The sequence below is a fragment of the Somniosus microcephalus genome, chromosome 2, assembly GCF_052327205.1.
Source record: "Somniosus microcephalus isolate GS21.2 chromosome 2, FLI_Smic_1.0, whole genome shotgun sequence".
Classification (NCBI taxonomy): Eukaryota; Metazoa; Chordata; class Chondrichthyes; order Squaliformes; family Somniosidae; genus Somniosus; species Somniosus microcephalus.
In genome coordinates, this window is record NC_140988.1 from 19,286,020 (window position 1) to 19,304,974 (window position 18,955).

Genomic DNA, 18,955 nt, shown 5'->3' on the forward strand with positions numbered 1-18,955 from the left:
GCCCTACAGTGGCATCGGTCACAGTGGACCAGACCAGGCCGCACCCGCTATCCAGATCAATGGTGGACATCGAGGTAAACGGGTGCCGGGTTAAATGCTTAATTGACAGTGGAAGCACGGAGAGCTTTATCCACCCAGAACTGGCACAACAACTCTCCCTAAAGGTGGTCCCTATTCAGGGTACCATCTCTATGGCTGACAAAACCCAGACATCGACCATTCTGGGTTACTGCACGGTACAATTGTGCGTTAACGGAACTGTATATGATAATTTTAAAGTATTAATCATGAAGAACCTATGTGCGAGCGTGATCTTGGGCCTGGATTTCCAGTGCAACCACCAAAGCATCACGCTCAAGTACGGTGGGTCCCAGCCGCCCCTCACAGTGTGCGGTCTGGCTACCCTGAAGGTAAAGCCGCCTTCGCTATTCGCGAACCTTACCCCTAACTGCCGGCCAATAGCGACCAAAAGCAGGAGGTACAGCTGGGAGGACAGGCGGTTTATCGCGACCGAGGTAGACAGGCTCCTGAAAGAGCGCATTATTGAACGCAGCAACAGCCCGTGGCGCGCCCAAGTGGTAGTGGTAAGGGGTAGCGAGAAGAAACGGATGGTGATCGACTATAGTCAAACGATCAACAGGTACACCCTACTAGACGCCTCCCCGCTACCCCGCATATCAGAAATGGTGAACCAAATCGCCCAATACCGGGTGTTCTCCACCATCGACCTCAAGTCAGCGTACCACCAGCTCCCTATCAGACCAGAGGACCGCCCGTACACCGCCTTCGAGGCGAACGGACGCCTCTACCAATTCCTCAGAGTCCCCTTTGGGGTGACGAATGGGGTCTCGGTCTTTCAGAGGGAGATGGACCGCATGGTCGATGACCACCACTTGCAGGCAACCTTCCCCTACCTCGACAACGTCACCATCTGCGGCCACAATCAGCAGGATCACGACTCGAACCTCGAGAGGTTCCTGGAAACCGCACAAAAACTAAACCTCACCTACAACGAGGACAAGTGCGTTTTCAACACCACGCGCCTCTGCATACTAGGCAGCGTGGTGGAGAATGGGGAAATCGGACCAGACCCCGACCGATTGCGCCCCCTACGGGAGCTGCCCCTGCCCAACACTCCCAAAGCCCTGAAAAGGTGCCTGGGGTTATTTTCTTATTATTCCCAATGGGTCCCCAACTACTCCGACAAAGCCCGCCCCCTCTTGAAAGCATCCTCTTTTCCGCTCTCTGCTGAGGCCCACGCCGCCTTCAAAAGCATTAAGCAGGATATTGAGCGGGCCACGCTACAGGCAGTGGACGAGAACACTCCATTTCAAGTGGAAAGTGATGCGTCTGACTTCGCCTTGGCGGCCACCCTCAACCAGGCGGGGCGGCCCGTAGCTTTCTTCTCGAGGACCCTCCAAGGGCCCGAGATCAGACACTCCTCCGTGGAAAAGGAGGCCCAAGCCATCGTGGAGGCAGTGCGCCACTGGCGCCACTACCTAGCTGGCAAACGCTTCACCCTACTTACCGACCAGCGGTCGGTAGCGTTTATGTTCAATAATAAACAGAGGGGGAAGATTAAAAATGATAAGATTCTTAGGTGGCGGATCGAGCTCTCCACCTTCGAGTAAGACATCATTTACCGGCCAGGGGCCCTTAACGAATCCCCTGACGCCCTCTCACGAGGGATGTGTGCCAGCGCCACCGGGGATCGGCTACAGACCCTCCACAACGACCTCTGCCACCCAGGGGTCACGCGGCTGTTCCACTTCATAAAGTCCCGTAACTTACCCTACTCGATTGAGGAAGTTCGGTCCCTGACCAGGAACTGCCGCACTTGCGCTGAGTGCAAGCCTCGGTTCTACCGCCCAGATAGAGCCCACTTAATCAAAGCTACACGGCCCTTTGAGCGGCTCAGCTTAGATTTCAAGGGCCCCCTCCCGTCCGTCGACCGCAATGTTTACTTCCTGAACATTGTGGACGAATACTCCCGGTTCCCATTCGCCTTCCCCTGCCCAGACATGACCAGCGCCACGGTCATTAAATGCCTCAACAGCCTGTTCTGCCTGTTCGGTATGCCGAGCTACATCCATACGGATAGGGGGGCGTCCTTCATGAGTGAAGAGCTACGCCAGTACATGCTGTCCAGGGGGATCGCCACGAGCCGTACCACCAGCTGCAACCCCCGGGGTAACGGCCAAGTGGAGCGAGAGAACGGGACAGTATGGAAAGCAGTCACTCTAGCTCTAAGGACCAAGGGCCTTCCTATCTCCCGCTGGCAGGAAGTCCTCTCGGATGTGCTCCATTCGATACGGTCGCTATTGTGTACAGCCACTAATACCACGCCTCATGAACGAATGTTTGTCTTTCCCCGGAAATCCACCTCAGGCGTATCCATGCCGTCATGGCTCTCCACCCCAGGTCCGGTACTCGTGCGAAGGCATGTGAGGGGCCACAAGACGGACCCTCTCGTGGAGCCAGTACACCTACTCCACGCCAACCCCCAATACGCATATGTCCGGCACGCCGACGGAAGGGAGGACACCGTGTCCATAAAAGACGTCGCCCCAGCCGGCATCGACAACAACCACGGCAATAGCGGCAACGACGATCACAGCAACTCTTACCCACCCACTACTCTTTCATCACCCCCGGAAGACCACCGACCAACGGCACCCCCACCAACTACCCCTTCAACAACCCTGGCGGCACCCCCGGCAGAGACCCAGGAGGCTACCGGGGACACCCAGCCGACACCCGCGGCACCGCAACAGCCACGTCGGTCGCAGAGGACTATCAAACCCCCGAACAGACTAAATCTATAGAAGGGGTGAATGTGATGAAATATTTCCATTCATCACTGCCTGTGACTGAGATCGGTTTCAGTGTCATTTCCCTTCCCCCAGACCTCATTGTATTGTGTACTGGAATGTGCTGTATTGTATACTGGAATGTGCTGTGTGTAGGGCTCTGCCCATACCTGGCCCCGTTTGTAAGCTAGCTTCAGTCTAGCCCCATTCTCCAGAAGGACGACATCTCTCTCGCTTACGTGTTTCGTTCTAAGTTAATAAAAGCCTTGTTTTGTTCTGCTACCTTCGAGTCTCGGAATTATTGAGGCACATCAGTTGGGCGGGCACGCCTTCACCACACGGACTGCAGAGGTTCAGGGTGGTCACCCACCATCTTCTCGGTTACACCTGGGATGGCCAATAAAATTTGGCCTGGTCGGCGATTCCCGCGTCCCGAGAATGAGTGGAAAAAGGGACGGCCAGAATTAGCCAGACAGGCCAGGAATCGGCCAGTGTCACGATGGGACAGGAATGAGCCAGAGCATGTTTTGGTGGGCCGGCCAGGCTGGGAAAGCTTCGGATAGACGGAGCAGCACGGCAGAACCTGCTCTGGCATTGCTCGTAGAGAAGGCAGAGCATCACCGGTGCTAAAACTCAAGCCTTAGGCCTCGGGCAGAAGTTAATTGTTGACAGGGGAAGAGAGGAACATTATTAATGCATTTCCAACGGGAATTGGGCAATTTTATGAGTAAGTTGAAAGAGTTATTTTGCATGTTGTTTATGTTATAAATTGTACTTTTTTTTTCAAACCTGTGTGCTGACAAAACAAAATGGGGCTGAATGAAATTTCACAAAGTGAACACAGGGGTCAAAGGTCTATCAGAGTTTAGTTCTTCTTTGATCGGGGAATTTTTGCAGATTGGAAACTGCCCGTCAGAAGCAACCAGCGTTAAAGTGCGCTAGCTGGAGGGTGACATGTACTAGACGTATTAAGTGGCTGGTCTTCCACGACAGTGCTTGCGGGATGTCAGAGGACACAGGAAGGTTGATTTTAACTCTCGGTGGAGGCTGAAAGCGGACAGTAGCGGATCGGCATCCTGTCGTACCCTCTCCACCCCGCCCCCCAACTTTCCCTATAAACTTCACAGGCGCGCGGCCTGGGACCAGCTTTTGCAGTGCTAAATTTTGCGCATGCGTAAAACTGTGAATGGGCCGTGCCTCCCCTTAAAGGGGCCGCGCACCCAAGGAAAATTACGGGTAACATTGCCCCCCTCCTCCGACGGTTTTTCTTTCCATTGTCTTTGATCCATTAGCGGCCATTTTCTGCCTCTGCCTACAGTTAAAATCAGCCTTAGTGTCTTTGGAGGGAGCACATATTCTGTGGTACCGCTTGTTATGTATTGTGTGTTCTCCTCCCACCTGTGGTGGCGCTGTCACAGCAGATAAATGGTTGGGTGTTCTCTTGGTTAAGTTTAGCTCTCTTTGTTCGGAACTTTCCAGAAATTCCTTTCCTTCCTGAATAAAGCACTTCATGTTTGAATCTCTGAGTTCTGAGTCCTAAATTGTGTCTAGGTAGAAAGGTACCGACACAACAAGTGGCGACGAGGATCAGATGAATCTGCGTTGTGGGAACTTTCTTGTTTTCGACTACAAAACACTCAGAACAGAGATTGCAGCATCACATTAATGTTACGGCAGTGAGTAAACAGAAATTTTAATTTGAAACGCGAGATGGCTACTATATTAGGAAACATCGGTGATTTTGATGAAAATGTGGAGCAATGGAGCGCATATACGGAATGTTTTGACTATTTTGTATTGGCGAATGCGGTGGCAAACGAAAAGGTCGTGCCTACCTTTTTGAGTGTAATGGGGCCGAAGACATTTAGTTTACTTCGCAGCCTCGTGCAGCCAGATAAGCCAGGAACGAAAACATATAAGCAACTAGTGGATATTCTTGGAGCACATTTTTCACCAAAACCTCTGGTTATTGCTGAGAGATTTAGATTTCACAAACGGAATCAAGAGGAGGGGGAATCAGTGACGATGTTTATTGCTGCTTTAAAAAGGTTGTCAGAACACTGCGAGTTCAAGGAGGTGCTGAAGGACACCATTAGAGACAGACTCGTGTACAGAAGCGCCTTCTTACTGACGACAACCTTACTCTTGAAAAGGCCATTGAAGTTAGTGTCTCCATGGAGTTGGCGGAAAAGGAGGCTCACCAGTTGAGTTCAACAGGGAGAGTTCACAAGGTGTCGTCTGAGCCTAAAAGGTGCGCGGAACGGCACGTTACCGTTGTGGGAAAACGGGCCATCACGCTAATGACTGCTGGTGTACGGAGCTGGAATGTCGAAATTGTGGCAAAAAGGGTCACATTGAACGCGCCTGTAGAGGTAAAAAAAGAACAGAGCTGGGAAGCATGAAAGCAAAATGTCTGTATTTGGACAAGAGAGGAAAAGAGGTGTTCATTCAGTGCAGTATGATGGAACAAGCAAAACAGAGGGGAGCGACACCTCTGAGGAGGAAGAGGTGCACATACTGACGGTTGCAGGTGGTTCAAATGGCTACTGGGTATCACCACTGGTGGAGAGACAATCAGTGTGGATGGAGGTGGACACAGGCATGGCTGTGTCCCTTGTTTCAGACACTGTCTGCAACAAAATGCTAAAGCATCTTACCCTTCAGCCAACAAACATTGTGCTAAAGGCGTATACCGGCGAACCTGTGGCCATGAGAGGCGCCATTGAGGTGACAGTTAAATTGAACGGACAGACTGCGAAACTGCCACTATATGTGGTAAAGGGAAATTACTCATCGCTACTGGGACGTGCGTGGTTAGAGAAAATCACGCTGGACTGGCCTGCAGTCCGCATGATGTCAAAAGGGGAGTCAGGTCTGACTGCAGTGTTAAACAAACATGCAGAACTCTTCAATGGGGAACTTGGGAGCATGAAAAAGATCAGCGTGAGACTAGACATTAAACCTGACAGCAAGCCAAAGTTTCACAAAGCCCGACCTGTACCCTATGCAATTAGGCCAAAAGTTGAGGCTAACTTGGAGGCCTTAGTCGAGAATGGAGTCCTGGAGCCTGTGAGCGTGAGCAAATGGGCCACACCCATTGTTCCTGTCCTGAAAAAGGATGGATCTGTTCGAATCTGCGGGGATTTTAAAGTGACTATTAACCCGGTGCTGTCTGCAGAACAGTACCCTCTTCCCCTCATTGATGATCTTTTTACGGGCCTGGCCGGAGGGCAAAAGTTCAGCAAAATAGACTTATGCCAGGCTTATCTACAAATGCATGTTGATGACAAATCAAAGGAGCTGCTGACAATTGTGACACACAAGGGGCTATACAGGTACTGCTGCCTTCCGTTTGGAATTACGTCGGCCCCTGCTCTATTCCAAAGGGCAATGGATCAGATTTTGAGTGGACTGCCAGGAGTCCAGTGCTACCTGGATGACATCCTTGTCACTGGGACAAATGAGGATCATCTTCTGAACTTGGATGCGACACTACAACGACTGAAAGAGTACGGACTCAGAGTTCGTAAGGACAAATGTGAATTCTTTCAGTCTTCAGTTGAGTACCTGGGGCATGTGATTGACGCTACTGGCCTGCATAAGGCGCCATCAAAGTTCAAGGCGATCGTGGAGGCCCCAGCACCCCAGAATGTGAGCCAGTTACGTTCATTTCTGGGGCTACTTAACTACTATGGGAAGTTTATTCCAGACTTAGCAACATTGCTGAAGCCGTTACATCAGTTGCTATGTCAAGGCAAAACATGGAAATGGACTGAACTGTGCAACGAAGCTTTCGCCCAAGCAAAGAAAGCATTGCTGAAATCGGAGGTCCTGACACACTTCGACCCAAAGCTACCCGTGCAGCTAGCATGTGATGTGTCACCATATGGTGTGGGAGCAGTCATATCCCACATCATGCCTTCGGGTGAAAAGAAACCTATCGCCTTCGCATCACGCACCTTGAACAAGGCCGAGAGTAACTATGCGCAGATCGAGCGTGAGGCCTTGGGAATCGTTTTTGGAATTCGAAAATTTCATCAGTACCTTTTTGGGAGAAGGTTCACACTCCTGACGGACCACCGTCCATTGACTTCAATCTTCGGGCCCCACACCGGAATTCCGTCTCTTGCTGCAAGCAGGGTGCAAAGGTGGGCTTCACTGTTGTCAGGACACACATACGACATCAAATATCGCAAATCAGACTTGCATGGCAATGCAGACGGTCGCTCGAGGCTACCCTTGCCTGTTACTCCCCCAGAGCCTCGTCAGATAGACATCTTCTACTTTAGACAAGTGAAGGGAGCACCTGTCACGGCAGTTCAGGTGCGAAGGTACACCCGCAACGATCCAGTCCTGTCTGAGGTAATGGACGATGTCATTTGAGGGAGAGCTATAGGAGATTCTCCTAGTTTGAAACCTTACGTTTCAAAAAGAAATGAGCTCTCCGTCCAGGCAGGTTGTCTTCTTTGGGGACGCCGTGTCATCATTCCGCCACCTCTGAGGGAACCTATACTGCAACAACTTCATACAGGCCACAGTGGGATGGTTCGGATGAAGTAAATGGCAAGAAGCTACTTCTGGTGGCCAGGTCTTGATGGAAATATTGAGGAGAAAGCCAAAACATGTTCCCCATGTCAAAGGGTCTGGAATGTTCCACAGCTGGCAACCCTACACCCCTGGGATTGGCCTGCAGAAGTGTGGCAGCGAGTACATGTGGACTTCGCCGGTCCTTTCGAAGAGAAGATGTTTATGGTGGTTGTGGACGCTCGTAGCAAGTGGCCGGAGGTCGCTGTGATGAGGTCTACCACGGCAGAGAAAACAATTGAGAAACTTGGTGAGATGTTCAGCCGTTATGGCTCACCGGAACAACTCGTAAGTGACAACGGTCCACAATTTGTATCACAGGAGTTTGCAACCTTCCTGCATGTGAATGGTGTCCAACACATCAGGTCTGCGCCCTATCATCCCTCTACTAACGGCCTGGCAGAAAGGTTCGTGCAAACTTTGAAGCATGCCTTGAAGGCATCGCAAGGTCAGGGCTCCATCCACCAATGTCTGAACAGCTTCCTGTTGTCCTACAGGAACGAGCCGCATGCCACAACCAAAACTTCCCCCGCTTCGCTCATGATGAAGAGGCAGTTGCGGACAAGTTTTGACTTACTTAAACCTCCAAGGGCAGAACAGGTTGTCCATTGTCAACAACAAGCTCAAGTTGAAGAGAGAGAAAAGAGCCAAGGAGAGACGGTTTCACCCTGGAGAGCACGTCCTAGCTCGAAACTACAACACTGGACCGAAATGGGTTCCTGCTACGGTGATCGCGCAGACAGGCCCTGTGTCTTACACGGTTGAGACTGCCGAGGACGTCGTCTGGAGAAGACACACACATCAACTGTTGCTAGGAGCAGAGACAGCCACAGAGGCTCCAACGGCTGGTTGGCTTGAACTGTTTACGGATGATACCGCAAACCAGCATCCTTTGCCACAGTGCTCTTCTCCAACACAGGAAGTCATAGAGACTGTTCCACCTGTGCAAACTCCTGACTTTCGACTGACACAGGCACCTTCTCCATCCAGGCCTGTGTCAATGCCTACTGCTGTGGAAGCCAGCGATGACCGCCGGTATCCTGTCAGGGAGCGGCGGCCTCCAAGACGCTTGGATCTGTAGGCTTAGTGACTTACCCACAAGACTGGGGCAGAATAAACCCCAGGGTATAGTCAGGGTTTGAGGCAGACTACCTCTACCGTTGGTTAGTGAGTGCATTGAAAGTAACTTACCTGTTGAGGAATAATGTGGACCTTTCATTTAAGAGGGGAGGAATATGTTATGTATTGTGTGTTCTCCTTCCACCTGTGGTGGCGCTGTCACAGCAGATAAATGGTTGGGTGTTCTCTTGGTTAAGTTTAGCTCTCTTTGTTCGGAACTTTCCAGAACTTCCTTTCCTTCCTGAATAAAGCACTTCATGTTTGAATCTCTGAGTTCTGAGTCCTAAATTGTGTCTAGGTAGAAAGGTACCGACACAACACTGCTTACAATAGGCGAGAGGCCATGCTGTTTGGGAGATGGCGGCTGGGCTTGCAAGGATTCAGATGGGGATGTGGGAGGAGTTAAGGGGACTGGGGAAGTAAGCAGTTGAGGGGGGGAGAGAGAGTACAACAGAAAATGCTGGAAACACTCAGCAGGTCAGGCAGCAGACAGAGGGGTCAGAGTGGGAGTGGAGTGAAGAATTAAAGTGACAAGCGACCAGAAGCTTGGGGTCACGTTTATGGACTGAATGGAGGTGTTCCGCGAAGCAGTTTGGGTGACCGCTTTGCGGAACACCTCCGTTCAGTCCGTAAGGGTGACCCTGAGCTTCCGGTCGCCTGTCACATTAATTCTCCGCTCCACTCTCACTCTGATCTCTCTGTCCTCGGCCTAATACACTGTTCCAAGGAAGCTCAATGTAAGCTCGAGGAACAGCAACTCATCTTTCGATTAGGCACTTTACTTCCTTCCGGACTCAACATAGAGTTCATCAATTTCAGACTATAACCTCTGTCCCTATTTTTTCACGCGGCAGCTGTTGATTATTCTGCCATCCCCATTTGCCGCATTTAATCTTTCTTGCCTTCCACCCAATCACAGACCGTCCCTTTTGTTCTTTCCTCCCCTCCCCCCTTTCCCTGCCTTTGCACCTGCTTAAAGCCTGTTACACCTCGAACCTTTTCCAGTTTTGACATTAACTCTGTTTCTCTCTCCACGGATGTTGCCTGACCTGCTGAGTGTTTCCAGCATTTTCTGTTGTTATTTCAGATTTCCAGCATCCACAGTATTTTCCAATGAATGGGGATAGAGAGTAGTTTGGGGAGAGTAGCAGGTAATTGGGGAAGAAAGTTGTGGAGATTTGGGGTCGTGGGTACTTGAGGCAGAAGAGCGAACAGTAACGGGGCAGTGAGTAGTTGAAGGGGGGGGTAGAGAGTATTGGGGGGCACGACGAGTATTTGGATAGAAAATCGGCTGCGCTCTGTGATCCCTACCTAGGCAGCTGTCTGTGTTTACACCCAGGCACAACAGAGGAAAATCTGATCTACGAGGCCCAGCACATGAAATTGGGCTACATCAGCGGTGCGAAATAGGCTCGTGGAGAATCGACAGGCCGTTTTACAATGCGCCTGATTTTCTTAAAACAAAACCTTAAAAACATATCCACTAAGCAGCCCACAACGGCAAAAGGCATTCCTGCATCACTAAGTTAATATGAAGGATGCGACTGTTGCCAACGACATAACGCAGTCACGTACGCGCAGTTCCGGTGGGTTTTTTGTTTGTTCTCGCCGGACTTCCCACAGGATTAGTGAGAGAGAAAGGCGAGGGGTGGGAATTTGCGGTATTGTGAGGTCTGTGATGTGACAGCATTTTATTGCACTCTCGCGGAGTGCGTTTATTGCCATCAGCTCCTCGGCCTGCCGTGGTTTGAACGCGCGGCTGGTGAACAGAATATGCAGGCGCCAGATGTTAGGATTTAATCGGCTGGGAAAAGGATCATTGAGAAAGAGAGTAGAGAGACGGCGCAGAGAGATAGAGAGAGGAGCGCTAGACAAAGAGCCTGGGGAGGGAAACGAGAGGGAGGGCGGAGATAGAACGTGAGGAGAAAGAGTGGCAGCGGTGTGATTATTTCATCAGAATGAATGGCTAAAACCTCCTGTACAATTTAACGAGGAAATGTGACTGCAAGGTGATATTAGGATGTTGTCAGGTTGAGAGAGTTTTACTGTACTCTCACCGGGTGTGTTTATCGCTATCAGCTCCTCCGTCTGTTGTGGGGAACGTTACTTTTTCATATTTGGAACCTCACATTTATGCTCAGAATGCTTCTGCACAGCTTCCAGTTCATTGGCAGCAGTCACTCCATAATGTGAAATTCCTCTGACCAAAGCTTAAAGAAAGACATTAACTATTGGGCCAATGATGCCACCCTGGTTGGGCCAGGACCGCTACTGCTGAAGCACTGGTCCGATCTACCCTTGAATGAACTGACCTCGTGCCCATAATGCCAGGCAGGCTCATGACCATATTTTGACAGTTCTCCCAGTGTGTAGCGCATGTTGAGCCAGGAGCGTGTCACGCAGGTGGGCTTTTTTGGCACCGGCAGCTCTTCAAGGTCTGCCGGCTGCTCTTGAACTCCCGACTGAACGCCGGAAAACGACGAGGGCAGGATGGCGGCATTCAACGGTCTGGTGCTGGGGGTCCACCTACCGGTGGTGTTGCAGTGAAGGGTGATTCTATTTGGAGAGGGTAACCAAGTAATAAGAGCACCAGCACGGGGGGGTGGGGGGGGGGGGGGGCAGGGAGCACATCAATACAGTCTCATCCGTGACCCAAACCTGGCCGCTGGGGCGGAAGACATTACTTTGACTTCCACAAGGATGCCAAGTGTGGAAAAATGTGATGGTATCATAATTAGATTGTCTTGCCCAGCTTCTTTATTGCTCCTCAGTGTAAGTTTGGCACACCAGCACAAAGGAAGAATACAGGCTGCTTTCCCAACAGGCATGCCCATTTCCCCTCTGTTTCACCAGGCTGTTTTCCAATTCACTGTGTTGACCATTAAATGGGGCAAGTATCAGGCTCCAAGTCCAGTGCCAACACAAGGTTCATTACATGTTCAGTTACCCACAAAAAGTGACTGTTGCCATGGAGACTTGCTTAGATGTCATCTTCTCTCACACAGTCATTTTTCTTACGTGTCCCTTTGATAGTTGCTTGCAGAGGAAGGCTGTACGGTCCCGGCGACCAAGAGATCAGAGCCATGGCCTGTGAATACTGGGTTGATATCCAGTGAGGTACTCACGTCCGGTGAGAGTGGAGTCCCTCTCCCCCCCCCCCCACCCCAATCGTATCTCACCGGTTCACCTGACAGGGGGCTGTGAGCCAGGAGTTAGCTCATTGCTGTTTGTGGGATCTTGCTGTGTGCAAACCTGTCCACATTAAAAAAGGGTCTTTGTGACAGAAACAACACAGATCGCCATCTGCTGGATGGAAAGCATTGGAAGAAATGGGCGTCTCGTCTGCCGCTCGGCATGGGAGAAGAAGAGGACCAGGTGGCTCCACACAAGGGACAACACGCGCAGACAGCAGGGGAGGTCACCTAAGTAGCAATCATCGATGTCTCATAAAGCGAGGGCCACGGAGAATAAAGCGATAGTTTTAATCTAGCACAGCGGGCAGGAAATGGGTCGGACGCCTATGTTACACCCCGCGCGGTTTTACTCTACAGTAACTTCAAGAGTAAAATGGGCCAGGGTACAAAACGGGTGGCCGAATTGAACCCCACCCACCCATTTCGTGCCCAGCGAGGCAGCTTAATATGACTCCCCTATGAGTGCGTAAACAATAGTGAGATTGAGGGAGCCTGAATTTACAGGCCGCCCCACGCTCTTAGTTTCATTCCTAATTTATTCAGTCATTCATTCAGACACACATTAGACCATTTCAGTGCAACACACTGCAGTCTCTTGCCACGTGTGGCTCTGCTTCAAGGGGTGAATCACTGCAAGCATTGTAAAAGACGTTCTTTTTTGTGCTTCTTTTAAGTGAACAAGAGCAGGTGGCGGTTCCAGCACCTCACAGCACCCCGCGTCGCCCACTGTGGCACACTCAAAGAGATATCCACTCTGGGAGGCACTGCTCGATGCCTCACTTGGCCCCGGGGATTTGGAACTCACAGGGCCTGCCTAAAAACATTTCAACGTCTGTGCGTGATGGAGTCAGTTGGGTTCCAGGTTCCTCAGCCTCTACAGCAGCCTATTCCCTCCAGGGATTCCATTTCAGTTCCTTTCCTTTCCACTCCAGAGTACTTGAGCACAAAATCTAGGCTGACACTCCAGCTGCAGTGCTGAGGGAGTGCTGCACTGTCGGAGGTGCCGCCTTTCGGATGAGACGTTAAACCGAGGCCCCGTCTGCTCTCGTCAAAGATCTCACGGCACTATTCGAAGAAGAGCAGGAAAGTTCTCCTCAGTATCCTGGCCAATATTTATCCCTCAACCAACATCACTAAAAAAAAAATTACCTGGTCATTTAGCTCATTGCTGTTTGTGGGATCTTGCTGTGTGCAAATTGGCTGCCACGTTTCCTACATTACAACAGTGACTAAACTTCAAAAAGTACTTAATTTGCTGTAAAGCGCCTTGGGACACCCAGAGGTCATAAAAGACGCTACATTAATACAAGTCTTTCTTTTCTTTTACTGAAGTCGCGCAGAGCACAGCAAGCAACCACGATGTGAGAGACATGCTCGGCAGTGTACTGCAGGGTCCCTTCCTGATCTATCAAGGCCCCGGAACCTTCCCTTCAGAATCCCAACGGTCGTCTCAATAACCGCTCCAGTTGCTGACTGTGCCTCAATGTACGGCTGGTGAGGTTGACACAAGAAGTGGAGTCATGAGCCATGGAAGCAAAAGGTACACATTATTGCCCAGATGCTATCTCAAGACTTGACTGTCTTCCCTGAAGAGCTGGAGGGGGGTGCTTGCTCATGACAAAAAGGCTTCAGGACAACTTGGCACGGACATGGAGAAATTCATTGCTGCTGGTCACAAACAATGTGAACATTCAGGGAGTAGAATCCCCTTCTATTCTGGAAAAAAAAAATGGGCAACATGAATACTTTATGGATGCTGTGGAATTAGCAGATGGTTGATGTTGAAAGAGGGTCTGAGGGTGTGGAGCCTCGGTACATAACATGTCGTGGGACTGCGGAGAAGCAATTAACTCAGAAAACAGAATGCGGAAACTATTTTGCCAAAATTAGTACAGTATGAGGTTGTGCTGAACTGGTCAAACCGTTATAGTTCCTGCTTTTAGGTATCAGCTGTGGCTCAGTGGGTAGCACTCTTGCCTCGGAGTCAGAAGGTTGTGGGTTCAAGTCCCACTCCAGAAACTTGAGCACATAAAGCTAGGCTGACACTCCAGAAACTTGAGCACATAAAGCTAGGCTGACACTCCAGTGCGGTACTGAGGGAGCACAACATTGTTGCTGGTGTATTTCAGATGAGACGTTAAACCTTGTCTGCCCTCACAGGTGGATGGTTTTGGCCAATTCATTAAATATATTCAAGAAAGAGTTGGATATATTTCTTAAGGCTAAAGGGATCAAGGGATATGGAGAGAAGGCAGGAACCGGGCACTGAATTTGGATGATCAGCCATGATCTCATTGAATGGCGGAGCGGGGCCGAATGGCCTACTCCTGCTCCTATCTTCTATGTTTCTATGTTTACTTGTGCAATCTGTTTTGACAACGGTTTCTGTAAACAGACTGTGTCCCTTATGAACTGAAACCTGCACCTTTTACTCTCGCCCACTTCCTATAGGGAAAGCTACAGACCAAATTTTCCAAATCTACCCATCCATACAAAAGACTTGGGTCTGGCACATGCCAGTGTTTGTCATACTTCAGGCTTCGCTCTTCAACCCGATTAGCTCAAATTTCATATTCATAAATCTGTAAGAAATCATAACTGTACCAATCATAAGCAGACAAAGTGGGTCCATAAAGCTTCATTGACAAATTGCTAAAGGTATATAAAGGGCATCAATCAACGATGAGTACCAGAAGAAACTTCCAATATACAAAGTGAACTCATGAAATGAGTCGGATCAATTTTTGGGGAATTCTCTTCAGACAGGGTTGTCAACTCTCCCGGATTGTCCGGGAGTCTCCTGGAATGGGGCATGAGTCACAGAGTGAACTTTGCCCTTTAAAATTCTTGCCGCAGTCACGACCCTCACACTCCATGACGTCACCAGCTGCTGCCATAGAGATGCCTCAGGCTCGAAGACGTTATCCCCCCGCCCCCCCCACTGCTTGGGGGTGACCAGAAATGGGTCCGGCTGGTGGTGAAACAGCTGGGAGTCTGGGGAGAGGGAGGGAGAGAGCGAGAGAGAGCGAGGCAGAGAGAGAGAGCGAGGCAGAGAGAGAGAGAGAGGCAGAGAGAGAGAGAGAGAGGGGCAGAGAGAGAGAGAGAGAGGGGCAGAGAGAGAGAGAGAGAGAGAGAGAGGCAGAGAGAGAGAGGCAGAGAGAGAGAGGCAGAGAGAGAGGCAGAGAGAGAGAGAGAGAGAGAGGCAGAGAGAGAGAGAGAGAGGCAGAGAGAGAGAGAGAGAGGCAGGCAGAGAGAGAGAGGCAGGCAGAGAGAGAGAGGCAGGCAGAGAGAGAGATATGGAGCAGGTAGAGATATGGGACTGTGTTTGAAGGTGAACAGGGACTAGGGGGAAGCATGGGTGACCAGGGACTGAGGGCAGTGGGGTTTGTGGCTCAGGGAAGGGGGTGAGAGTGACTGTGGACTGGATGGTTGACTGACAGGTTGTTGGATGAAAGAAACAAACAAAGACTTGCATTTATATAGCGCCTTTCACGACCACCGGACGTCCCAAAGTGTTTTACAGCCAATTAAGTACTTTTTGATGTGTAGTCACTGTTGTAATGCAGGAAACACGGCAGCCAATTTGCGCACAGCAAGCTCCCACAAACAGCAACGTGATAATGACCAGATAATCTGTTTTAGTGAAGTTGATTGAGGGATAAATATAGACCAGGACACCGGGGATAACTCCCCTGCTCTTCTTCAGAATCGTGCCATGGGATCTTTTACGTCCAGCTGAGAGAGCAGACGGGGCCTCGGTTTAACGTCTCATCCGGAAGACAGCACCACCGACAGTGCAGCATTCCCTTAGCACTGCACTGGAGTGTCAGCCCAGATTTTTGTGCTCAAGTACTCTAGAGTGGGACTTGAACCCACAATCTTCTGACTCAGAGGCGAGGGTGCTAGCCACTGAGCCACGGCTGTGAGCCATAAGGGTTCACAGGGAGAGAGGGAGACTTGGGAATCGGGATGGGGGCTTGGGAATCGGGATGGGGGCTTGGTCAGGAGATGTGAGGGACACTGGAGACTGGGGCTTGAGGGGACCGAGGAGGTCGGAAGGTCTAAGGATTGGCTCTGGTGAGGGGGAAGAGAGGGAGACTGGGGAATGGGGTGCAGAACTTCCTGCAGAGCCGGGAGCAGCATTTTAGCAACATGGTGAGAGGTGTAGCCAGTAAAGGGGCGAGTGAAACCTGGGAACCTTTACTGTGGGTATACAGTGAAAGATTATTTCCACTGGTGGGGGAATGGGGAACAAGGGGACAGTGACTGATTTCTTCCCCGTCGTCCCCGCACCTTTCTTCAGCCAGGCTTCCAACTTTAACTCATCAGCCTCTACCTCCTTCCTGCTGTCCCTGAGGCCTTGTTCCCCGGCTCCCGTCAGTGTTGCTGCAAAGAACACTTTTAAAACTTCTGGTCTCAAGTCCCGCTTGCTCTGGCCTCACTCAACCCATCAGACCATCACCAGTCTGCTGCTTGTGTCACCACCAATAAAACTGGCAAGACTGGAGCGCCCCCAGCTTTTGCGCTCGAGCCATCCAGTTCTCAAAAAAAACCTTCGTCAATAGAACATAGCACTTTAAATTAAGGGCTTCGGGGTCAACCTGGGGACACCAGGGATCAAGACAAAGGGTGGGGATTGGAGGGTGGAGGTCAACCAGAAGGAGGAAATGGGGGTGAAGGATCAGACAGAAAGAGGAGATACGAGGTGAAGGAGAGAGAGCAGAACGGGGAGAATGGGGGCGGGATGGTATCAGCCATAGACCAAGCGACAGAGGGATCTTTCAAGGGAGGAGGTTGTTCAGGGGATCAACCAGGTACCATAAGATATAGGGGTGGGCGTTAGCTGGAAACTAAGGGACAGGGGCAGACAGGGTGGATGACTTTGGGATCACCCAGTTTCATCCGGGTTCAGTTCAATGTCACTATTTGGGCGTTAATGTGACAGAGCAGATCGCCCGTCTGTTATAGAACTCTCTGATTTTCATCCCAAAAATTGGACGAGCGATCTGCTCCACCACATTAGCGCCCAGGTAATGACGTTGAAAAAGAGCCCCCTCCATCCACATCTTTGCACTTCTTCCCATCCCCAGCTCCACTCCCCACCCGCCACTTTAAAACTGCCCCCAGCCATTTTTGGACTCCACAAACTCCCACCCACTTCCCCCCCAAATCCACCTTGCGGCTGGTTCGCAATGCCATAGGACTAACCTTCTCTACTCAACGGAAAGAGCAAGAAGGAGAGAAGCAGAAAACCAGAGAGAGACAAGTCCAAAAAAGAGAGAGAGAGCGAGAAGCAGGAGAGAGACAACAAGAACAAGATGGCGACAGAAACAGCAACACAAAGACGACAGAAATTCCAACTTTCCGTGAACGGTGTCAGAGGACATAGATTACAACAAGTTGCAGTTATAGCACGACTTTTAACATAGTAAAAAGTCCCAAGGTGCTTCACTGGAGCGTTATCACACAAACTTTGACACCGAGCCACTTAAGGAGATATTAGGGCAGGTGAGCAAAAGCTTGGTCAGAAAGGTAGGTTTTAAGGAGCATCTTAAAAGGAGAGAGGCGGAAGGGTTTAGGGAGGGAATTCCAGAGCTTAGGGCCTAGACAGCTGAAGGCACAGCCACCAATGGTGGGGCAAAAGAAATCAGGGGTGCACAAGAGGCCAGAATTGGAGGATTGCAGACTTCCTACAATGTATTAAAAGTCTTCCATAAAGCAATATATTTATTTCACACTTTCCCAGTGAGTTTGTTCATAACATCTGTATTGTAATAATACTTCCAACTCACTATGAGCATTTCCACGACGACCTGCTGTATCAAAAGTTTTTCATACACTTTCCTCAACTGCCACAATTAACCCAACTGTAACGCGTCCCCGTGACACATCCCGTCACATTTAGTTGATAACCCTGCGACTCACCATGAACAGTGCCACAGAAGGTCTGCTGGGAAGATATTATGTGGTGTAGAAGAGTTAAATCTGGAGCATTACTACTACAAGATAAACTGAGAGTGTGGGGCATAGCAAAACGGGTTCAAACTGCTGAAGGGCAAAAATAATAATAATCAACACTTGGAACAGACTTCCAATAATAGCAGAGTCATCCAATGGCCTGTTGGACGGCGCAGTGGGATGGAGCCGGCTTTTCCTTCTGGATAGATGGGCTGAATGGACTTTCTGGTCTGGCAGAATCAGGGGAAAACAATGCACAGAAGCCTGACTGCAACTGTGAGATAGAATGTGTTGTTCTTTAAACTGTTTGGAATCCTGATTTGTTTTACAAATTAGAATTTTGGAAACAAAGATCATTGAGTGTGCTATTGTGGTGCAGTGTTTTCCACACTTCAAAGTGGTACAGTGATGCCACTGAAGTTAGTTTCGCACTCACATCACAGATACAGTTTCAGATTCAAATTCCTATTTCACCCATGAACTTTAAGTGACTTTATAATTTTACAAATGTGGCATTGCAAGAGAAAAAACTCCATGGATAATGAATATTATGGTCATCCACTGTAGCAGTTGTCTTGCACATGCCTGGTGCTTACTGACATTTGAAATGGTTCAAAACTATATTGATGAAAATTACAGGATGGCCATATTGCTGCCATTCTGATGGTGTCAATTCAGCCCAGTTGGCTTTGCCTTGCAATATGGCATTAGCCCGTCAAAATCTGCATTAACTTCCTGGTTTTGTTCGAGTTTCTCTCCTTCTGTCTACTTCCCCACCCCCTGACAACGAGTCATTGTCTGTCTTCCTTACTTAGAAGGGTGCCGGAGAAGGCGAGCAGGCTCGAACGGAGACCCACCAATGAACCTTGTGTGAGAGGAAACATTTTCCGCACTCATAGCGTCCTCCCTACTTGTGCTGTTATTAATTTTAAAACAATCTAGCAAGGCACTTATTTAAGCAAGGGAATATGCAGCATTTTGAAAAGGTACGGGTAATCTAATAATACAAAGCAGTACTGTAAAGTGATTGCTGGAGAAAATGAAGACCTGAGATCTTAAACTGACCAATTAAACATCTATGGATCTAGATTTACAAGCAAACTTTGCCACAGTGCGAGAGTACTTCACACATATGCAGTGACACTGGCGTTAGTGCATAACCCAGTTATTCATTAGAAAGAAATAGTTACTGTCACCAGCACTCATTATTTAATCTACTCTATATATCACTGAACTACATAAATTACAGAAAAAGCATTAGGCTGCACAAATTATACTCTCAATTATAAA